General features: G+C 43.9%; 1 protein-coding gene across 5 annotated transcripts in view; it reads right to left on the bottom strand.

Annotated features, from left to right (window-relative positions):
- The window catches only part of NINJ2 (ninjurin 2), a 190,041-nt gene that overhangs the window by 68,519 nt on the left and 97,899 nt on the right, over nt 1–23,623 (bottom strand). The gene's annotated exons all lie outside the window — the stretch shown is intronic.

The raw sequence follows: 23,623 nt of genomic DNA, 5'->3' as shown, positions 1-23,623 counted from the left end.
ACACCAGTACCAGCCCGACGCCACCGCCACTCCAGGAATGGTGCCTGAGGGCTCCCCACAATTCAGGTCTGGTAACTCCTCTCCGCTTCTGAACCATCTCTTCCTCCCCCTGCCCCTCAGTTCGTTTTCTAACTTTGCCTTTGATGTTCAGGGCTTCTAGCTTGTCATAAATATACTTGTTTCACTTGTTTTTCTGGGTCTTTGTTGTAAGAGGGCTCTCTGGAAGCGTCTGTCGATTCCACCATCTTGGCCCTACCCACTACAGAAGAATCTGTCTCCTTGAATGAGGACTGACCCTTCCTTTTTTCAAATTCCTCCCTGTTCTTATAAGTACAATCACAGTAACTTGATAGACATGGTGAGAGGTACGGAGGGATGCAGGTGGCTGGTAGATTTAGGGATGAGATGAGTCTGTTATCAAGACAGGACATAAAGTCCTAGTTCCAGACAATGTTTGGCAAGCATTAATCTGAGGTCACCTGAGGCCTTCAGGCTGGTTGTGAATGGGCCTGTGTCCACGGTGTGAAGAGGTATCCATATAAAACTCTCCTAATATCTAGCTAGCTGCCTTCATAGCAACCTTGGCATGGGCCTGGAGAAAAAACTAGGTTAGTAAACAGGCTATGTGAGCTAGGAGCTAGTTGACAGAAATATTTGGGTCCCTGGACTCTTAGTCTCTGTTCCCAATCCTATTGCTCCAGAAATAAGAAACCACGGACAATCCCATCTCTCTAGTACAGACTATGATAATAAAGGCATCACTAAATATTGACTGCAAACCTACTACTTACAATATTCTCTACCTTCAAAGTGCGACAGGGGTCATACGGAAGGATGAGATGAGGTACCTGCCTTCAAAGAGTTTTACTCTAGTTGGAAAGAAAAAGTGAAACACAGAGAAATATGGTGCAGAGGTTCAGAGTATAAATAGTGGGAAGAGGCTGCCTGGTTCAAACACTGGCTTTCTTACTTGCTAGTTGACATTGGGTGATTAAGGTTAAGACCTTTTTGCACCTTAGTTTCCTTATCTGTAAAGTAGGAATAATAATAGTATTTACCTTTTTTTTTTTTTTACAAGGGTACTAGTATAAAATAATCCACGTAGGCGCTTAGTAGAGTACTGTACATACAAGTACTCAACAATTGTTGAAGTCCCTGGGTCATACAAACAGGTGGAGCATTCAGCTGCAAAGTGAAAGGTTGAAGGTCTGAGTTCATCCAGAGGTACCTCAGAAGAAAGGCTTTGTGATCTACTTCCAATTGGCCACTGAAAACCCTGTGGAGCACAGTTCTCCTCTGACACACATGGGGTTCCCATGCATCAGAACCGACTCAACAACAACTGGTGGTGGTGAATTAGTATCATTGAGTTAAATAATAACATTAGACCTGAAAAGCAACATATGGCAATAAGGAGTTTTCTAGATTTTAAGCCTCTTGATATAAGAAGATCCTTTTACTTTTATAGTCTCCCCGACACCTCCCCCCAGTGTCTTGCAATCAACTAGATGCTCAAAAATTGAGAATATAACTAAGTACATTCTTAATTTCCAAATGAATGGAATAGAAAACTAGAAAAATTAGGGTGGCAAGACTGGTGTGAACTGGGCAGTTAGGGTAGGCTTCGTGGAGAAGGTAAGGTTGAGATGAACAGTGATAAATTGATAGATTTGACTAAGAGTTGGAGTGTTCTGATTATAAAAACCTAAAATGAGCTGGGGGCTCAAGAGAGGCAGCGGCAGACTTGGTGGGCACAGCCCAGGCATGCCACATGCTCAGTAAGGATGACACCACGTGCTCAGAGCCCGGCCTCTGAGTGTGGGGCCAGGGGGACAGGGTTGGAGGTGGAGCCAGAATCCCCTGGGGGCAGACTCTGGGCCCAGCGACAGGAGTCTATCAGCTGTTCAAGAGTGCCTTGCCAAAATCTCAGTCTGCAGGGCCAAGTCCTGTCTGTCCTCCCGCTTCCTCTTTCACACTCAGTGCCAGCTGGGAGGCTTGTGGCAGATGGGGGAGGAGGTTTACAAGGCGTGGCCATCGGGCAGGTCAATCACTAAGCTTGGGAGCTAGAGTCCAAAGATCAAGGCCAAGCATGTCAGAGGCCTGCATGATCCCTCCATAGCTTTATTTGATCCCTGGGCTGAGCTGAGACACTACTCTGGGTAGAGAAGGGGCCAAGTGTCCGCGAGCTCTCAAAGGCCTGTGTGTCATGACAACTTTCAACAAGGGAATACAGGTTTTTTTTTTTTTTTTGAATACTCTGGAAGTCTCTGTGAGGAGTCTTTCTTCCCCTCTAGAGGGTAGGAGCCAGGTCTTTCCTTTCCTCTGTATCTCCGAACAGCATCACTCAGGGTGAGTGTTCAGCAGACAATGGACGTTCTTCCTGTCCATGGTGGAGAATGACCAGCGTAAGAGTTACTAGCATTTCACCATTTTACAGACAGAGAAAGCAAGAAACATAATCCTGGTAGTGCTTATATGATATGCATCAGACCCTATTCTACACATTTTACATGGGTGAACTCATTGAATGCTCACAGCAATCCTATTAGATAGGTGCTATTATTATCTCCATTTTACATATGGGAAAACTGGGGCTTGAAGGTTGAAGATCCTGCCCAAGTTGACACAACCAGTAAGTAGGTCACACAACTAGTAACCTGGGATTTGAAACGAGGCAGTTTGCCTCCATAGGCCACCATGCTATGCTACCTACAGAGAGGACTGATGAAGAGACAAAGTAGGAACACAATCCAGGAATTCTGGCTTTCAGGACCCTCCACATAATTAACCTACTCAAGATTCACTGACAGTCTAGGTGATGAAAACGAGAATCTTCAGTCCCCACCTCTCCCCACCTCAGTTCTTGTCATCAGGTAACTCTAAGATAAAACCAAAAAAAAAAAAAGAAACCCTGTTGCCACTGAGTCAATTCTGACTCATAGAGACCCTATAGGACAGAGTAGAACTGCCCCATAGGGTTTCCAAGGAGTGGCTGGTAGATTCGAACTGCCAACCTTTTGGTTAGTAGCTGAACTCTTAACCACTGTACCACCAGGGCCCCTAAGACAGCAGAGTGGAACTTTACCAAACCCACCCCAGGTTCCTCCTAAGAAGGCTGAAAATGTATCTGGGGTCGCCTGCCTTTAAGGCAATAATTTTTTCCCCTTTTTAAAGAAAGTGGTAAACACCTGAAAATGGAGTTTTAGAAAGAAAGTGACTCTTCAGTCATAATTATAGCCACAGTGGGCCACTGCTCTCTATAAACAGAACAGCTGCTTCTAAATATAGCCTGCAAAATGCAAATCCCAGCGCAGCTCAGCCCTCCCACCCCCATCCTGTTCTCTCAAAGGCTGGGTGTGCATGCACCCTCAGCTGCAGTCTTCCTTCTGAGAGGCCTCAGCTTAGCCTTATCCCTCTCCTGAGCAGGCTGTGTGATCCTCTCCACTAACCCAAGTGTGTGTCAGAGAAGGAGAGGGGCCAACTTTATGGCTGATGTTCTGGAGGAGAAAGAGCTACGTTTTTAATATGTACAAGGCACATATTAAGGGCGCATTTGAACACATTTTAAATGCTTCCAACTGTTGAGTAAGGGAAGGGGCTGAGACCTCAGGATCAGGAGGCGAAGAAGGAGAGGGAGTTAAAGTGCAGAGGGCTGTGGGGGAAGATTCAGCAGTACCGCCCGTCACAGACTTAGGACCAAGGTCTTTCCAGCTCATTTTCTATTTCTAATCCAATGCCAGGCAGTTGAGTATTGTTGTCCTCAACCTAGCAATTTGGAGACAGCAGTGAGTATGTATATAACAGAACAGGATGCTCTCTGGACAAAAGTTCTGAAAGAAAACCAAAACGGAAGACTGTCCCCACGCCCCCGCTGGACTGTCTCTAATGACTCTCGGGAAATGTTCCGGACATGCACAGGCATCTGCAAATTTACCCACCTGAAAGAGTTGCCTCCATCTCCTGATCCCTAGATTCAGAAATGGAAAATGCAAAGACCCTCCCTGTGTTTTCTGCAGGTGCGTGTGCATTGTTTTTAAATCACTGATTCACAATCCCCTTCTTTGCTCCCCACCTCATTTTCAGTTAGAGGAAAAAGAAGGTGAAGAAAAAAGCAAAGCACACATGGTTTCCAGAAGATTTCATCTGACACTCCTGGAAGGCTAGAATTACAAACAGGGTGGGACTCTAGATTTCTGCAACAACCTTTAGGAGGCCAAGCTTACTGTTCTTTAAAATCAGAGATTCTTCTCCCACTTCAAAATTATTCCAGAAAGCCATACAGATGAGAAGGTAACTAGATTGTGAGGAAGCCCAAGCTCTTTGGTAATGATGCTCAAATTTGGGGAAGTTCTCCTGAAATAGTAATTTGTGGGTGGAATATTAGCAGGGAGTTAGCTGCAAAATTAATCATAGATTGGAGGGATGCTGGAGCTGAGGGGGAGGATGAAATTTGAATTCAGACTCAGGATATGGAAAAGGATTCAGTAAAGCAGCTACTGCTATGTGCTCAGAGTTAAAAGTTCCCACCACCCCCGGGCTGTCTAAGGCATGACCAGTACATAGAATCAGAGATTCCATTCAGCAAAAGCAGACAGGAAAACAAATCTCTTTTCTTTGTTTGTCCTGGTTGAAAATCAAACACGGTAGCCATTTGAAGAAATTCCAATGTCAGGAGTGTTTAGGCAGGGAAGGGTGGATAAAAATGTAGCCAGCCTTTTGACCACAGGGGAAGTCAGCTCAATGGCTCCTCAGGTGCCATTCCGCAGCACTGTACTCTGGAATGTTCACCAGGTGTCTGTGTATCTCCCCTGATTCTAGCCCACAGGACACTTCCTGCTTGCCCTCTCTTTTCCTGTGACCCCGAAATGTCAACTGGCAAGGCTCAACATTCCTGTCTGGAGCTGAGCAGCTTGAACAGCTTATGTGAGTCACAGGTGATTTTCAGCTGTTATGGGAAAACTTGGAAGAGAAAGTACTAGGTCCTGAAGAGGTTTAGTCTTGAGGAATAGAGGTGGGAGGAGAGGTGGGGAGAAGGCTCTAGAAATAACTGCAATGTCCTTCAGCTTTCATGCACTTTCATCAACATAGACAAATTTCAGCTGATCCACTAATAGCCTTAGAAAATGTTGCCTTTTGTAAAAATGAGGAAATGAAAATTACAGCCCCGCCTGTAGCTTGGAATCTTTGGAAACATGGTACCACAGTGAGGCAAGCTGGGAAGACTGCCAACCCAAACCAGAACCAAGAGTGGAAATTTCATGCCATTAGCACAAAAGGTAAAGAACCCTGGTGGCACAGTGGTTAAGAGCTCAGCTGCCAACCAAAAGGTCAGCAGTTAGAACCCACCAGTTGCTCTGTGGGAGAAAGACGTGGCAGTCTGCTTCTGTAATGATTACAGCCTTGGAAACCCTGTTGTGCAGCTCCACTCTGTCCTATAGGGTCACTATGAGTCAGAATAGGCTCGACAGCAATGGGTTAGCACAAAAAGTTAATGGGCCAGGTTGAACTTGGGGAAGATTTCATACAACCTTAGATTCAGTGTATTTTTGACAATGGATTTCAGAAAGAAGGAATGTGAAATATACCTCAGTCTGGCATTGGGGTTGGAGCAAAGATCTACTACTTTCCTTTCCAGGGAAGTCCTATGAAAACTGAATCAATTCCTCTTCTCTAATAATCTATCCAGCATCCCCTGCTAGACTAATCCACCTAAAACAATAACTCACTCCCCCACTTAAAAAAAAAAAAATTGATCAAATCATTTAAGAACCTTAAATGGGTCCCTGCTGTCTACTAAATCAAGTACACATTCCTCTGCCTAGTTATTTAAATATCCTCCATAATTTAGCCCCACTTATCCACTTGTGCTCTCTCACACACACCCTCTGCTCTAGTTGTGCTGGCCTTCTCACTGTCCCTATGATGCTTACTCATTCCCACCTCTGTGTTTTAGTGCTCAGTATTCTTCACCTTCACCCCTGAATTTGAATTTACTCTTCTTCTTTGTCAATCCCAAAAGATCTCACTTCAGAGATTTTGTCAACTAATTCAGTTTTCATCTCTACCATCTCCAAGTAATTATGAAGTCATTCCTTAATGTATATATCACATGCATACATATATATGGTACATACACAGACACATACTGATCCATACCCACCCACATATATATGAGTCCTGGTGGTGCAGTGGTTAATAGCTCGGCTGCTAACCAAAAGGCTGGCAGTTCAAATCCACCACCTGTTCCTTAGAAACCCTATGAGGCAGCTCTACTCTGTCCCATAGGGTTGCTATGAGTCAGAATCAACAGCAATGAGTTTCTTTTTTTTTTTTAATGTATAAATATATATATATAGAGAGAGAGATTTTGCCTCCCCAACTACACTATAAGCTACCATGAATCTTGTTATAGTGCCTAACACAATACTGAGCACAACAATTGTACTCAACAAATAACTGTTGATTAATTACAATAATTCTTTTACAAGTTAAAGATTTAACACATACACAAAATCAGTGTCCTTCCCATCATGTGAGATTTCAAAACAACATGACTTATAAGCATGTTAGCTATAGGCAGGTTTTCGGGTCCACTATGTTAAGTAACACAGGAAGAAAGTGTAAAGTATGATTGTGCCTAACATGGTTAGGAGGTGGGTGGGTTCAAAATGGAAAAAAAATGTTTTCCAACCCTGACATTTTGAATGCTTATCTGAAAATCAGACACCTCCAGTATGTTGCACTTTTCCTAGCATTCAAATTCAGGGCACCATAACATTAAATTCCTTTGTGTTTAAGACTTTTTCTCCTCCTCCTTCTTCTCTTTGAGGGGGTGGGTACAAGCACAATAAACAGATTGGAAGAACTATACGCTTCTTAAAATGGAACAGAGTTTAAGATGAATCTAATCATGAGGAAACAATTAGACAAATCCTTATTGTGGGACGTTCTCCTGAACGGCTGACCTGCACTCTTCAAAAATGTCAACATCATGAAAGAAAAAAAAAGGTGGGGGAGGTAGGGGACTGTTATAAATTAGAAGAGACTTAAGAGACACGACAACCAAATGCATTAATTCATCCCTGGATTTTTGAAAAAGCGATAAAGGGCATTATTGTATGGACAATTGGGAAAAGTGCATATAACTGTATAACAGTGTTAAATTTCTTCAGAATGATGATATTGGGGTTATGTAGGAGAATATTCTTAACAGATACATGTTAAAGTATTTAGGGATGATGTCTGCCACTTACTTTCAAATAGAAAAAAAAAAAGGGTATCTTAGGAAACCCTGGTGGCGTAGTGGTTAAGTGCTACAGCTGCTAACCAAGAGTTCAGTAGTTCAAATCTGCCAGACACTCCTTGGAAACTCTATGGGGCAGTTTTATAAATTTTTTTTTTTTTAATAGGGTCACTATGAGTTGGAATCGACTCGATGGCAGTGGCTTGGCTTTGGCTATAGAAAGATAAAGTAAATGTGGCAACATTGATGAATGTAGGTGAAGAGTTTAAAGGTATTCACCGTACTAGTCTTTCCTCTTCTCTGCAGTGAAAAATAAAAAAGTCAGAGAAAAAAAATGGAAGTCATTTTGGATCCTGAATGATCAGGGACAAACACTAACTTTCTGTGAATCTGTGAGTAAAATATTGATCTACTTGCCATATGGGGTCATCCTACTTTACTGAACTCACTCCCCAGAGTTGCCCGAAGATGCTGGTATGCAATTATTTGGGAAGAGAGACTAGATGCTCCTACCAGTAGTGACTCCTCACAGCATACCCTCTATTCCCTTCTGGGGCCCTGAGTCCAGGGCTTTCTTCCCTGCTCTCCTTCACCACATAGGGTTTATGCTACCTGCCTTGACTTCAGGATTTACTGTGTTGTTCTTGTTGTGTTTCAAGGTTGTACACTCTCAAGGGCAGGGGCATGTTTCATTTTTCATGTACCAATCCTTCCTCCTCCAACTTCTCAATCTCATGCTTTATACAGAGCTAATTACATAGTAGGTGCCCAGTAAATATTTTTCTATTGACTCATTATTGACTATCTCATAAGTATGCAGGGAAAGGGACGTATGGAAGTTTAGGTAGAGTGGTCTAATCAAAACCCACTGTCGTCAGGTCAATTCCAACTCACAGCGACCCTACAGAACAGAGTAGAACTGCCCCATAGGGCTTCCAAGGAGTGGCTGGTGAAGTCGAACTGCTGACCTTTTGGTTAGCAACTGAGCTCTTAACCACTGTGCCACCAGGGCTCCATAGAGTGGTCAAGGTTGAGGTCAAAAGGTTACCCAACTGAGGTATTAAAATACTGCTGGGTAGGGCCTTGCAGAAGAAATGTCAAGCGTAGGCTTTGACACAACCTAATTCTCTGTGGCAACCAGGTGTTACTGGCTTAGGTGGTGATTAGAGCTTTGGGGTGGGGTAAAAGTAATACAGCCTTGGCAAAAGCTTATGAATACGTAAGCGCAGAATGTCCCCAGCTTGCCGCTGTGGGGCAACTGCTCTCATAAGCCTGCGAGTTCTTTCCAAGGAAGCAGGGCCAAAGGATTGAGGACTTTGAAAGAGGGAATTCTCATGTTTGCATTGTGGCTCCATGAGCAGAGTCATTGTGCCTGGAGGGACCTGTACCACTTGTGATTCAAGGAGAACAACCCGAGCTTCTTTCAGAAAATCACAGTGAGAACTAGCTCCTGCACCGCTTCAGGAGGAAGATGCTGCCCACATGCTGAGCAAGTTGCAGGAGAACACCTAGGCCTGCTACATTCCAATTCCAGCTGCGACACAGCTGTGTTGCGGCTTGTTAGGGGAGTGTAGACTTGTCCTTCTTGTCTTGAGTAATTTTTCAACGAGGCTGGAAGAGCTAAAGGATAAATTTCCTTTCTACTCCAGCCAAGGCTTCCAGGAGGCAGGCCCTCAGCTCCATTGTTACATAAAACTTATTTCCTATTAAATTGGATCTTTCCACTGGCCACTGAGCATTATACTAACATGGGCACTTAGTTTTAAACTTATTTTAATATTTTATCACATACCTTCTTGTATTGGTCTCTGATTATGTCATGTAAATTTTGAATTCCCCCACAGAATCACAAGCTTTTGGGGGACCATGCTATATGCTGCTTTTGCCACCTATGCTTGCCTCCTATATCCAGTGGACGGTAAACAGTAGATGTCATTGTTGATGTTAGGTACCATTGAGTCAATTTTGACTCATAGCAACCCCATGTGGCAGAGTAGAACTGCCCCATCAGTCATCTAGGTTGTAATCTTTACGGGAGCAGATGGCCAGGTCTTTCTGCTGCAGAGTTGCTGGATGGGTCTGAACTGCCAACTTTTAGGTTAGCAGTTGAGTGCTTAACCATTGCACTACCACAACTCCTTAAACATTAGATATACAGTAAGTATATGGGAATGTGTAAATGATCTATTGTATACCCATACTGTGGGATACTAACCAAATAAACCAAACCCAGTGTCGACTCATTGCGACCATATAGGACAGAGTAGAACTGCCCTGTAGAGTTTCTAAGGAGCGCCTGGCGGATTTGAACTGTGGACCCTCTAGGTTAGCAGCTGTAGCGCTTAACCGCTATGCCACCAGGGTTCCCTGTGGGATACTATGTAGCAGTTAAAAAGAATGAAGAGGCTCTGCATATTCTGACATGGAGAGATTTCTAACTCATATTAGTGTGTCAAAAAAAAAGAAAAAAGCAAGCAAGTACAGCATGAAACTCCTTATGTAGAAGGGAAGAGCAGAAGAAATAAGTACTTGATCCATTTGTTTGTTTTCTTCCTCATATGTTTACCTGTTGTTGTTAGGTGCTGTCGAGTCCATTCTGACCCATAGTGACACGATGGACAACAGAACGTAACAGTGCCTGGTCCTGTGCCATCCTCACAATCGTTGTTATGTTTGAGCTCATATTCCCCTAGTCAAAGACTAGTGTAGGTGGTGGTAGAACCCAGTAAGTTCCTGTATTTTCCTTTCCAAAAGGAATTGTTGGTAACGTTAAATAAATAATATGTGTAAGGCAGCTAGCACAGGACTTGTTACAGTAGTGGGGCACACACTGATTTTAGTACTTTACACGAATTAACTCATTTAACCCTCACAACAGTCCTATTAGGAAACTGAGGCATAGAGAGGTAATTTGCCCTAGGTTAGATATCACAGCGAACAGCAGACCCAGGGTTCAAACCCAAGAATGCTAGCCCCAGAGCCTGTCTTCTTAACCACTACACTGCAGGTGCTCAATAAATGTGCACCTTCTCCCATGCATTTCCTCCCTCCTCTGTGTTTCTACATGTTGTATATGCCTCATTGACAGCACTCAGAATATTGTGTTAGAATTAATTGAAAAGACAAAAATAAATCCCCATCCTCACCTTAACCTATGGCTTCATCTACGGATTTGAAGGTTTGAGGTAGCTATAAGGAGCTACTGACGCCTTCTGGAAACTATGTGTGGTTGTTACTGAGAGAACATGACCATTTGCCTTGACTGTATTTCATCATGTGATATACATAGATCTCCCCTGTGAGTGCCTCCCAAAGACAGGTTTTAAGCTCAATGAACAAGCTGATGATGGTCCCGGTGTAATTAATCCTACTTGACTGAAGGTGGGGGGTAGATCTAATAACTTCTGAGAATGATAAGCATTAAGATTTCTAGGACTCTGATTCTTGGCTCAAGTGCTTGAGGCATTAAGATTGATACTACCTGAAAGTGAACTAGGAGGCTTTGCCCCAGGCCTAGGTCCCCCAGTAGTGTGTTGGAGACAACTCAATGTTTAATGCTCTTTCAGATTAAATCAGCATTCTTCAGATTTGCCAGACCTATTGTCACAGTGATCTGTATCCCCGGTTCACACATGGAATGTTTGCTCTCTGGCAGCCAAATGCACTTGGAACTGGCAGTGATGATCTCATAAAGCAGGAAAGCTGAGCAGTTAGTCAGATGATTAACACATTATTGAGACTGAGGAATTGAGCATCACATAATGAAAATATCTGGGCATTGCCAAATCAGGAATTTCCAATCTTGGAAAACTTAGGGATCATCCTATCCAAAGTCATTATTTTACAAACGTGGGAACTAAGGCTTTAAAGAGGGGTAGATGTCAGGGTTTCTGGCCTGAGAAAAGTTAAAGTGCAATTGTTCTAATATATATAATCCACTCTGGAGAACAGTACCCGTGAGTTGCCCAGATCTCCCTTTCAATGACTCCATGGCCTTCAGTGTTCAACTGCAGTCATTAATTCATGCCAGATGCCTTGTAACATCTATTCCTGGTAACATCTATTTAACAGTCTGTTTTTATTTTTCATTGTCCTGTCTGTATTGTGTTTACACATATATGAAGGGAGACCATCCCCTCCCATGCTCACCCCCACCATCTCCAAGGCTCTAATGCTGAAGACTTCTCTCAGCTTGGGTACTAGATGAATGGAGGGCCTTAGGTTGGAGATGGGAGTAGGAAATGATCTTCATAAATTGTTTGCCTATGCTGTCACTAGGATCCTAAGGGATGGGTCCTCCAGGTGGTCTGCAGGCTTTTCTCTTAAGTAATCATGTTTAGGAGGTGACCACAGCTATGCTTTTGTTCCTGAGATTATTTGACAATTTGCTTATACTATTTTAAACAATAAAAACTAGCAACTGCCTTACTGGCAACTCATCAATACAAAAATCCTGCCTCCCATGTGTATAATGCTATCTGGTTTTCTGTCCCTTACACTTTTTCTAGGAAGAAGGACCAGTGGTCTACTTCTGAAAAGAATTAGCCAGTGAAAACCTTACAAATAGCAGTGGAACACTGTCTGATATAGTGCCGGAAGATGAACCACTCAGGTTGGAAGGCACTCAAAATATGACTGGGGAAGTGCTGCCTCCTCAAAGTAGAATCCATCTTAATGGTGTGGATGAAGTCAAGCTTTCGGAACCTTCATTTGCTGATGTGGCATGAGTCATAATGAGAAGAAACAACTGCAAACATCCATTAATAATCGGAACCTGGAATGTACAAAGTATGAATCTAGAAAAATTGGAAATTGTAAAAATGAAATGGAACATATAAAGATCTATACCCTAGGCATTAGTGAGGTGAAATGTACTCGTATTGGTCATTCTGAATCGGACAATCATATGGTCTACTATGCCAGAAATGACAACTTGAAGGGGAATGGTGTTGCATTCATTGTCAAAAAGAACATTTCAAGATCTATCCTGAAGTACAATGCTGTCAGTGATAGGATAATATCCATACTCCTATAAGGAAGACCAGTTAATACGAGTGTTATTCAAATTTATGCACCAATTACTGAGGCCAAAGATGAAGAAATTGAAGATTTTTACCAACTTCTGCAGTCTGAAATTGATCGAACATGCAATCAGGATGCACTGATAATTACTGGTGACTGGAATTCAAAAGTCAGAAACAAAGAAGAAGGATCAGTAGTTGGAAAATATGGCCTTGGTGATAGAATTTTGCAAGACCAATGACTTCTTCATTGCAAATACCTTTTTTCACCAACATACACAATGACTATACACATGGGCCCTGCCAGATAGAATACTCAGGAATCAAATCGACTATATCTGTGGAAACAGACGATGAAAAAGCTCAATATCATCAGTCAGAACAAGGCCAGGGGCCAACTGCAGATCAGACCATCAATTATTCATATGCAAGTTCAAGCTGAAACTGAAGAAAATTAGAACAAGTCCATGAGAGCCAAAGTACGACCTTGAGTATATCTCACCTGATTTTAGAGACCATCTCAAGAATAGATTTGATGCGTTAACACTAACGATCGAAGACCAGACAAGTTGTGGAATGACACCAAGGACATGATAACGTGAAGAAAGCAAGAGGTCATTAAAAAGACAGGAGAGGAAGAAAAGATCAAAAGGGATGTCAGAAGAGACTCTGAAACTTGCTCTTGAACGTCGAGTAGCTAAAGCAAAAGGAAAAAAGGATGAAGTAAAAGAGCTGAACAGAAGATTTCAAAGGGTGGCTTGAGAAGACAAAATAAAGTATTATGATGATATATGCAAAGACCTGGAGATAGAAAACCAAAAGGGAAGAACATGCTCGGCATTTCTCAAGCTGAAAAAACTGAAGAAAAAAACTCAAGCCTCGAGTTGCAATACTGAAGGATTCTACAGGAAAAATATTAAATAACGTAAGAAGCATCAAAAGAAGATGGAAGGAACACACAGAGTCACTATACCAAAAAGAATTGGTCAATGTTTGACCATTTCAGGAGGTAACATAGGATCAGGAACTGATGGTACTGAAGGAAGAAATCCAAGCTGCACTGAAAGCACTAGTGAAAAACAAGCCTCCAGGAATTGACGGAGTACCAACTGAGATGTTTCAACAAGTGGATGCAGTGCTGGAAGTGCTTACTTATCTATGCCAAGAAATTTGGAAGAACGTTATCTGACCAACTGACTGGAAGACATCCATATTTATGCCTATTCCCGAGAAAGGTGATCCAACCGCATGCAGAAACTATCAAACAGTATCATTAATATCACACGCAAGCAAAATTTTGCTGAAGATGATTCAAAAGCAGCTGCAGCAGTATATTGACAGGGAGCTGCCAGAAATTCAAGCCAGATTTAAAAGCCTAGTACCCAGTGCCGTCGAGTCGATTCCGACTCATAGCGAGATTTAAAAGAGGACTCGGAAATAGGGATATCATTGCTGATGTCAAATGGATCCTGGCTGAAAGCAGAGAATACCAGAAAGATGTTTACCTGTGTTTTATTAACTATGGTAAGGCATTTGTGTGGATCATAACAAATTACGGATAACGGGAATTCCAGAACACTTAATTGTGCTCCTGAGGAATCTGTACACGGATCAAGAAGCAGTCATTCGAACAGAACAAGGGGGTACTGCATGGTTTAAAGTCAGAAAAGGTGTGTGTCAGGGCTGTACCCTTTCACTCCCTATACCTATTCAATCTGTATGCTGAGCAAATAATCTGAGAATCTGGACTACGTGAAGAAGAACAGGGCATCAGAATTGGAGGAAGACTTATTAACAACCTACATTATGCAGATGACACAACCTTGCTTGCTGAAAGTGAAGAGGACTTGAAGCACTTACTGAGGAAGATCAAAGATCATAGCCTTCATTATGGATTACACCTCAACATAAAGAAAACGAAAATCCTCACGACTGGACCAGTGAGCGACATCATGATACACAGAGAAGAGGTTGAGGTTGTCAAGGATTTCATTTTACTTGGATCCACAATCATGGAAGCAGCAGTGAAGAAATCAAAAGACACATTGCATTGGGCAAATCTGCTGCAAAGGACCTCTTTAAAGTGTTGAAAAGCAAAGATGTCACTTTGAGAACTAAGGTGTGCCTTACCCCAGCTATGGTGTTTTCAATCCAATCTTATCATATGCATGCGAAAGCTGGACAATGAATAAGGAAGACCAAAGAAGAACTGACGCCTTTGAATTGTGGTGTTGGCAAAGAATACGGAATATACCATGGACTGCCAAAAGAATGAACAAACCTGTCTTGGAGGAAGTACAACCAGAATGCTCCTTGGAAGCAAGGATGGTGAAACTACATCTCATATACTTTGGAAATGTCATCGGGAGGGGTCAGTCCCTGGAGAAGGACATCGTGCTTGGTAAAGTAGAGGGTCAACAAAAAAGAGGAAGACCCTCAAAAAGATGGACTGACACAGTGGCTGCAACGGCGGGCTCAAGCATAGCAACAATTGTGAGGCTAACGCAGGACCGGGCACTGTTCTGTTCTGTTGTGCACAGGGTCGCTGTGAGTCAGAACCGACTTGACAGCGCCTAACAACAACCCCTTACACTTCCTCTGAAAGACCTACCTTCTCACACAGATGGGGTTGTTCTGGGGACATAAACTGCTCCATTCTGAGGGGACAAGTAGTCCTTCTGTGGAAGACTATTGTCCTTTTCAAGCACTCAGTGCACTGGAAAGTAATTGCACTGAGTTGCTCCTTGTGCCTGGCTTTCCCACTCCTCAGGTTGGTGAGGCCTATGCCTGATTTGCAGGTGGGTTCCAATTGAAGAGGCTTGGACAAAGGCAAACTTTTGTCCTTTCCCACCAGGGTGGAGGAATGGGGAAGAGGCATGAGGATAAGAGGAGGAACATGCCCCAAGCCAGGATGTTTCTTATGGAAGTTGGCAAAGAATGCCGGATCACTCGCTTTGATTAGACCCCCTTTGCTAAAGAAACAGGGTCTAGGGGAAAGTGTCTTTTCTAATATTGCCCTAAAAAAGCAAAACCAAACCCATTTCCGTTGTCAATTCTGACTCACAGTGACCCTATAGGACAGAGTAGAACTGCCCCATAGAGTTTCCAAGGAGCAGCTGGTGGATTCAAACTGCTGACATTTTGGTTAGCACCAGAACGCTTAACCACTAGTGCCACCAGGGCTTCCTAGGGCAAGGTTATTTCCTAGTGTGACCGAGAAAACACCTGTAGTCTTTGAGGACAATGGAGCTTTAGGGTAGAATTTAGCTTAACACCTCCATAGTCACCTTTAACGTTGTCCTGGCATAGGCTTCCTTGGTGAAAAGCACACAGCTTTGCAGTCAGACAGGAGTCCCTGGGTGCTGCGAAGAGTTGCTAACTGAAAGGTCGGAGGTTTGAGTCCACTCAGAGGTGCCTCAAAAGACAGGTCTGGCAACTACTTCTGAAATATCAGCCACTGAAAACTCTATGGAGCACAGTTCTACTTTAACACACATGGGGTCACCTCAAAAGCAACTCATTTTTGGGGAGTTGGCTCAGGATTTCAATCCCAGTTGAGACACTTACTAGCTGTGACCTCGAGCAAATAAACATTTCTGAACTTCCAATTTTCTCATCTGTAAATGCGAGTTAATGATACTTTTTCACAGTGTTAAACCCAAAAACCCTCTGCCGTTGAGTCGATTCTACAGTGTTGCCCTAAAAAAATCAGGAAAATAAAAAAGTAGAATGCCTGCTTGATACAAAGTGCTCAGAAAGCGGTAGCTATTATTATTAATAAAATAAGGGAAACCTAGGGGAAACTCAGCAGGAAACCAAGGACTCTTTACGAAAAAGGAACCGAAATAGCCGGGAGTGGGCTCCACCCACCCCTGTCAGCTCCTCCATTTGCCGGAGGAGGAGAAGCAGGAAGGGGACCCTCTGCCCTCCTCCCACCCCAAGCTAAGCTTGTAGTCAGGAGGGTTGTCTACACAGAGCAGAAAGCTGGGGTGAGCTGAGGGTGGGGAGGGGGTTGTTTTGCTTTAGACAAGGGTGAGGGCTGCCCTCGGCCTCCTATGGGGGAAGGAAGAGATAGATAAAGCTACGTAACAAAAAGCTCAAGGCCAAACCCACAGCAGGCCCCAGAGACGGATGGGGGGAAGTGTGTCCTTAGGCCGCTTTCCCCCCTTCTCTGTTTGCTCTGCCTGAATCAGCTGACCTTGTTTTCGCAGGCCTCATGGCTCTCGGGCCATCCGGGCTCTCCTGCCCCCACCCCAGGACACCAGTCTGCGCCCGCCGGCTGGTCCAAGGCCGGCGGGTCCTCGCCTCCCTCCGCACACCGGCCAGTCCTCCTCTCCAGCCAATCAGCTGCAGCCTGGGCGCGCGGCCTCTTCCGTCCTGCGCTCCCGTTCTTTTCCTGGGCCGGTTTGGGCAGAGGGGAGGCCAGCTCGGCCCAGTAAGCCTTCAGAGGACACAGTCTCCTCTTTATGAAAAGAACATTCACATTTCCACGAAGGCCTTTGCCAGCGAATGCACTACTTAAGGGCAGGCAGGCTGCCCAAGGCTTACCACAGCCGCACTGTGCTGGGTTGTCCCCCTGGAGTTCTCAGAGCATCCATCAAGGTCTGCTTAGGGCTCCGGGAAAACAGCAGACCTTTTCTTCCCTTCAAAACCACCCCACCTGTGACCCTAGCTGATCTCTCCCTTCCAGCTAGCACACGGACTGCTGTTTGGAGATTCCATATGATTGCAGTCATCTCTGTCCAGGTTTGGGAGGGAAGGGAGAAATACTCTGGAGAAATACTCTGAAGAAATACTCTGAGTTTCCTATGTCCCAGCCCTCCGGCCTAAATCCATCCAGCTACTGCCTAGTTCACAAACTAGAGAAAGGAAGAAGAAAACACGTGATTCAGCCCCGTACTGTGTACCTGGAACTTTACATATCCTCTCACTTAATCCACACAAAAATTCTATAAGGTATCATAGTTGTCAGCCTGGAGATGAGGAAACCAAGGCTCTGAGAGATGAAGAATCTTACGGCTACTGAGAGTCTGGATGGCAATGAAGCCAAGGTTTTTTCTAAGTGACTCAGCATTATACCAGGATGCAAGTAGTGCCCATTCTCAGAACCTCATGGATTCCCTTGTTTCCTGCACACAGCAAATGCAGTAGATGCTCCCTATCTTTAACTCAGAGGCCTTTCCAGGAGAGTTGGTAGGAGAGAGGGGCAGTCTTTAGATGCTTCCTGCACGAAAAAGTTCTCCATCGCTGGCAGCTTTTGAGCTGCCTTTCCACAGCTACTCGCCATCATCCTTCTCCCACATCTTTACAGTTAAGTGGCTGCTTAAGTGGAGGCTACTTTGCCACTTTGGAAAGAATCTGGAGTTACCAATTAATTTTTCAGGTGTTAGATTCATCTGTTGCTGCTGAGTCTATTCCAACTCACAGTGACCCTATAGGACAGAATAGAACTGCCCCATAGGGTTTCCAAAGCTATAATCTTTACAGAAGTAGATTGCCACATCTTTCTCCCTTGGAGCAGCTGGTGGGCTGGAAGTAATGACCTTTTGGTTAGCAGCTGAGTGCTTAACCACTGTGCCACCAGGGCTCCTTTTGGTGTTAGTTTAGATAGCATTTTCTTTAGGAAGTAGTCTTTGACCCCCACAAGCCTGGGTCAGCTGCCTCTAGCAGCACCTCTACTTCCCCTTTCAGCAGTTCTTATCACACCACCTATTGCAATTATTTATTTCCTTATCTGTCTCTGTAGACAGAAGGAAGCTACCTGAGTGCAAGAACCATGTCATGACTATAACCTCAGCATTGAGCTGAAATGCCATGGCTCAGCTCTCAGGATGCCTGTGTTTCCCCAGGAACACCATTTTAAAACTACTGAACTAGAGTCTGGAAGTTAAAAGTAGGAAGTTAAAAGTTGGAGATGACTATAAAAACATGACCTTTAAATATAATGACAATAACAACAATCATAACTATGATTTATTGAGTGCCTGTTATGTTCCAATTCTTTTTGGTGTAGTGACTCTGTATTTCTTCCATCTTCTTTTGGTGCTTCCTGTGTCATTTAATATTTTCCCCATAGAATCCTTCAGTATTGCAGCTTGAGGCTTGAATTTTTTCTCCAGTTCTTTCAGCTTGAGAAATGCTGAATGTGTTCTTCCCTTCTGGTTTTCTATCTCCAGGTCTTCGCACATGTCATCATAATACTTTACTTTGTCTTCTTGAGCTGCCCTTTGAAATCTTCTGCTCAGCTCTTTTACTTCATTTTTTCCTTTTGCTTTAGCTACTTGACGTTCAAGAGCAAGTTTCATGTTTGGTAAAGTAGAGGGTCAACGAAAAAGAGGAAGACACTCAACAAGATGGGTCAAATTAGTGGCTGCAAAAATGGGTTCATGCATAGCAACAATTGTGAGGATGGCACAGGACTGGGCACTGTTTCACTCTGTTGTACATAGGGTCACTCTGTTGTGCATAGGGTCGCTATGAGTCGGAACTGACTCTAGGGCACCTAACAAGAGCAATGGTATGTTCCGGGCACTGTTCTAAGAGCTTTAGTGAAACACTTCTTAAATTTTTACTTATATTTGAATCATCTTGTTAAAATACAGATTCTAGTTCAGTAGATCTGGGGTGGGGCCTGAGATTCTGCATTTCTAACAAGCTCTCACGCGACGCTGATGCTGCTGGTCCATGGACCATATTTTGTGTAGCAAGTCTTTGGTGTATTAACTTATTTCATCCTCTCAATAGTCTTATGAAGTAGTTGCCACTATTATTCCCATTTAACCTGTACTCAAAGGTTAAGTATATATGAACTTAAGTCAAAATAAATGACTAGGGGAATGAGGAAGCAGAGAATGGTGTGGCCAGGGTACAGTTGTGGAAGAAACAGAAACAAAGCTGTAGGCAGAGGAAACAGTATTTATGATAGTCAGCATGAATGGGAGGTGGACAGGAGCTACAAGGCTGTTTTATCCACTAGGCATTATGTGCACAGCACTTAGGGCTAGGAGCTTCCCAAAGGTCCCAAATATTTGAGACCTGAAAGTAATTTATTGATACCTACATATGAAAACTGAACATTTAAATTAATAATTCAAAAATTCAGATAATTAAAAATACTTTCAAAAATTTTACATGAAAAAAATCTATGTTTAATGAGTGACATGGGTATATTTTAACACATTTGATAATAAATGGGTAGACCAGACCAGACCCTTGCTGTTGAGTCGATTCTAACTCATAAATGGGAAAGGACCTCTCCAAGTAACAGTGCCTAAGGACAGGACAGGCTCTGGCCACACTGGGTCTGGACGTAATCCTGAGGGCAGCTGGGAACCACCGCCATAAGCAGGAAAACATTCTGTGTGGCTACAGTGCAGAGAATGGGTTGGAGGGAGGCCAAACTGGAGGCCTGGAGGCCAGAGACCAGATAGGTAGTTTCAGTCTTCCAGGACTTGGAGACAGTCTCTCCTCAGTTCCAGGATTAGCGTAAAAGGATAGCATTTTACAACCCAATTATTCTTTGATTCCTCTGGCCCCAATCTGACTCAGCATTCTAAATTTACTTAAGATTTGGGGACAAGGCTTTTTGCCAAATCCTTTCTTATTAAGGCCAATGACGCTACACCATAGGGGACGTATTAAGAGCTCAAATTTTGAGTCAGACAGACATGGACGTGAGGCCCAGCTCTTGCTAGCTTTTTAATTTTGACAAGTGATTTAACTTCTTAGCCTCGATTCCTTATTGGCAAAATGGGCATAATACATTCCTCACAGGGTTGTTTGAGAATTAAGTGAGGTGAACTATACATACAGTACCTTCCACAGAATGTTATTGTTGCCCCTTGACTTATGAGGACCCCATGCACAATGAAACAAAACGCTGCTTGGTCCCGCACCATCCCTGTGATCAGTTGCAGATCAGACTGTTGTGATCCATAGGGTTTTCACTGGCTTATTTTTGGAAGTAGATCACCAGACCTTTCTTTTTAGTCTGTCTTAGTCTGGAAGTTCCACCGAAACCTGTTCAGCATCATGGCAACACACAAACCACCAATGACAGACAATGGCTGGGCATGAGGTGAATTGGCCAGGAATTGAACCAGGTCTCCTGTATGGAAGGTGAGATTTTGATCACTGAACCACCAATGCCTCATACTTATAAATGGTAGCTGATATCATATATGTGCCATTCTTCTGAGGCCTAGTTGAGCTTTCTTTGGGAAGGAATAGAGGGTAGGGTAAATAATCTCTTCATTTATCTCCTGAGGTAGAAATTATTATCCCCCTTTTGCAGACAAGAAAACTGGGTTCAGAGATTAGATAGGTCAGGGAACTAGGAACAGATAGTGGGAAATCTGCAAGAGCTGAAATTTTATTTTTATTTCGCCTGTGCACTCTCTCCTGCAGTCAACATCTGATGCTGCCTCCACTCTCTGATGGGTCCAAAACCTACTCCCTTAGTCATGGCATGAGTCAATCATCGTGACAGATGGCATGCCCTGAATACACTCCTCCTGGCTCCACTACTCCATTTCCCTTCTTCCTCACCCAACCTCCCTACCACCTTGCTCCCCAATTTTACAGCTTGTGGATTTCCTTTATTTAGGCACTGGTCTCTTTGAGAGTCAAAGAGAACTGCCCTGGACTGGATGCCTTCCAGGGTACCTCCCTTTAGAAGGAGTAGATAAACAGGTCACTTCAGTATGGTGAGGGAGGAAGTTGACTTCTTATGGGAGGAGGGAAAATACTGCAGATCACATGGAGGATGGAAATCAAAGTAACAGGGCTCCTCTCATATTCTCTCAATCTCACAGTGACAGCCCCCTGCCGGCCGCTATTACCATGAGAAGTATTTTGGAGATAGCACAGGCAGTTCTAAGCTCTTGGGGTTCTGGGACACTAGTGGAAACTGTATTGTGTGAAAAACATTTCTATCCTTTGTTCCCCTTCACCTCACCCAGCCTCCTCTTCAAACTGACCCCACAACCTCCAGGATACATTTTTCTCCTATATGGAAAAATCTCAGCTTTTACAGAGAATTTGGAGCTCCTGCCCTGGTGACTCTTCCATGTGGCCTGAAAGCTCAGAGCTCTGTAGCTGGAAGGCTCGGCAGGGCTAGCAAGACACTGGCTGTGATTGCCTGGAGCAGCCAGGATTCAGTTTACAGACATTCTGTTGTGGCAACCAGAACAAGTCCTGGGCTTTGCAAGATTTCTGTTCCCCACCTCCACCCCTCTGTTGAATGCAGCTCACAACTAGGGGTGTGGATGAGTATTAAATTTCATAGATTGCTGTGAAAACCTGAGGGAGACACACAGACAGATGAAGACACAGAGACAGAGAGAGAAACGGGGTGCGGCATTAAAGGTCCGGCCCCCCCCGACCCACAACCCCTGGGCAGTCACATTTCTAGGAAACTGCAGCTGAAGGGAAAAGTCCTGGCCGTGTGAGTGAGACCAGCCTGGCAGTGTACAGATTAGAACTGAAAATGTGTACCCCAGCAGACGATTGGCCCCTGGACTCCTTTCCCAGGGCACAAGGCAAACACACAAAAATGAAAAGACCAAAAGCTTGACCCTCGCACCTTGAGGTAAACAAACCCAGTTCCCTGGATGGGGTTTACGGAAACAGGGAGTTCACCTTGGAGAGGCCGAGGGGTTTTCCATTCTCTTGGTGTGGAGCCTGGTGACCTTCCAGCTCAGAGGCTCACCATTTCGGGAAAGTGGTTGCTCTTTCTCAGAGGCTTAGAGGTGATGCTCCAGACTGCAGGATGCCACTTGTTTCCACCTGGCTGATGTTTCAGCACTGCCCTCTGCCCTCCCTATCTATCCCCAAGTTTGCTCCAGGGCCCTGAGCAGACTCTCCAGGGATACCTGGCCCCTTTACTCTTTTTCCATCGCCCCTGTAGAAAGCAGGTACTCACTGCAGGCCTCAGCGCCCTGTGGGAAAGTCCTATTCTTGGCTGCAGGTGCCCTCCTGCCTCCATGAGGGACAGCGCTAGGTTACAGGATATATCCATCTTTACCCGGCCCATTCATTAAGCCTAATCTCCCTGGTGGGGTAGGCCTGTCAAACATACCTCTTTCCCAGGCTGGAGCAATCCCAAACCATCTCTCATGACTCTGTGTGTAATCCCCAAAAGTATGTAGAAGGCAAGTAGTAGCAGTGACAGTGTGCTGATGCCCTGTATTGAAACAAGAAGTTCGGACTTGTGAGGATGAGATCCTTTGTGCTCTCAAAAAGTGACTGGCAGCTCCCCTTCTCTGGCTTCTGCTCCAGCCTGGATCCCTTGCTTTGCCAACATCCCTGCTTCATTCTTGGTGGGCTGCCTTACTCCAGGTCTAGTACGAATGTTACCCTTGGCTTGTCTAGGACTACCTGAGAAAAAGCAGCCAGTCTTGGAGCCTCCGTATACCTGACCCAACCGTTCAATCAGGTACATGTATCTAAGCAGTGGTTCTGACACTTGAGCTTGCACTGGAATCACCTGGAAGCTTGTTAAGATAAATAACTGGAAAATAAAGGGCATTTATACAAAGCCAACAGCCAACATTATCCTAAATGGAGAGAGTCTGAAAGCATTCTCCTTGAGAACGGGAACCAGACAAGGATGCCCTTTACCACCACTCTTATTCAACATTGTGCTGGAGGTCCTAGCCAGAGCAAGTAGGCTAGATAAAGAAATAAAGGGCACTCAGATTGGTAAGGAAGAAGTAAAAGTATCTCTATTTGCAGATGACGTGATCTTATACACAGACAACCCTAAAGAATTCTCAAGAGAACTACTGAAACTAATACAAGAGTTCAGCAGAGTATCAGGATACAAGATAAACATACAAAAATCAGTTGGATTCCTCTACACCAAAAAGAGAACGTCAAGAGGAAATCACCAAATCCATACCATTTACAGTAGCCCCCAAGAAGAGAAAATACTTAGGAATAAATCTAAGCAGAGACGTAAAAAACCTATACAAAGAAAACTATAAGACAGTACTGCAAGAAACCAAAAGAGACCTACATAAGTGGAAAAACATACCTTGCTCATGGATAGGAAGACTTAACATTGTAAAAATGTCTATTCTACCAAAAGCAATCTATAGATACAATGCAATTCCTATCCAAATTCCAATGACATTTTTTAATGAGATGGAGAAACAAATCACCAACATCATATGGAAGGGAAAAAGGCCCTGAATAAGTAGAGCATTACTGAAAAAGAAGAACAAAGTGGGAAGCCTCATGCTACCCGATTTTAGAACATATTATACTGCCCTAGTAGTCAAAACAGCCTGGTACTGGTACAACAACAGATACATAGACCAATGGAATAGAATTGAGAATCCAGAAATAAATCCATCCA

This window comes from Elephas maximus, chromosome 4 (genome assembly GCF_024166365.1).
Source record: "Elephas maximus indicus isolate mEleMax1 chromosome 4, mEleMax1 primary haplotype, whole genome shotgun sequence".
Lineage (NCBI taxonomy): Eukaryota > Metazoa > Chordata > Mammalia > Proboscidea > Elephantidae > Elephas > Elephas maximus.
This window is presented reverse-complemented; position numbering and strand designations above follow the sequence as displayed.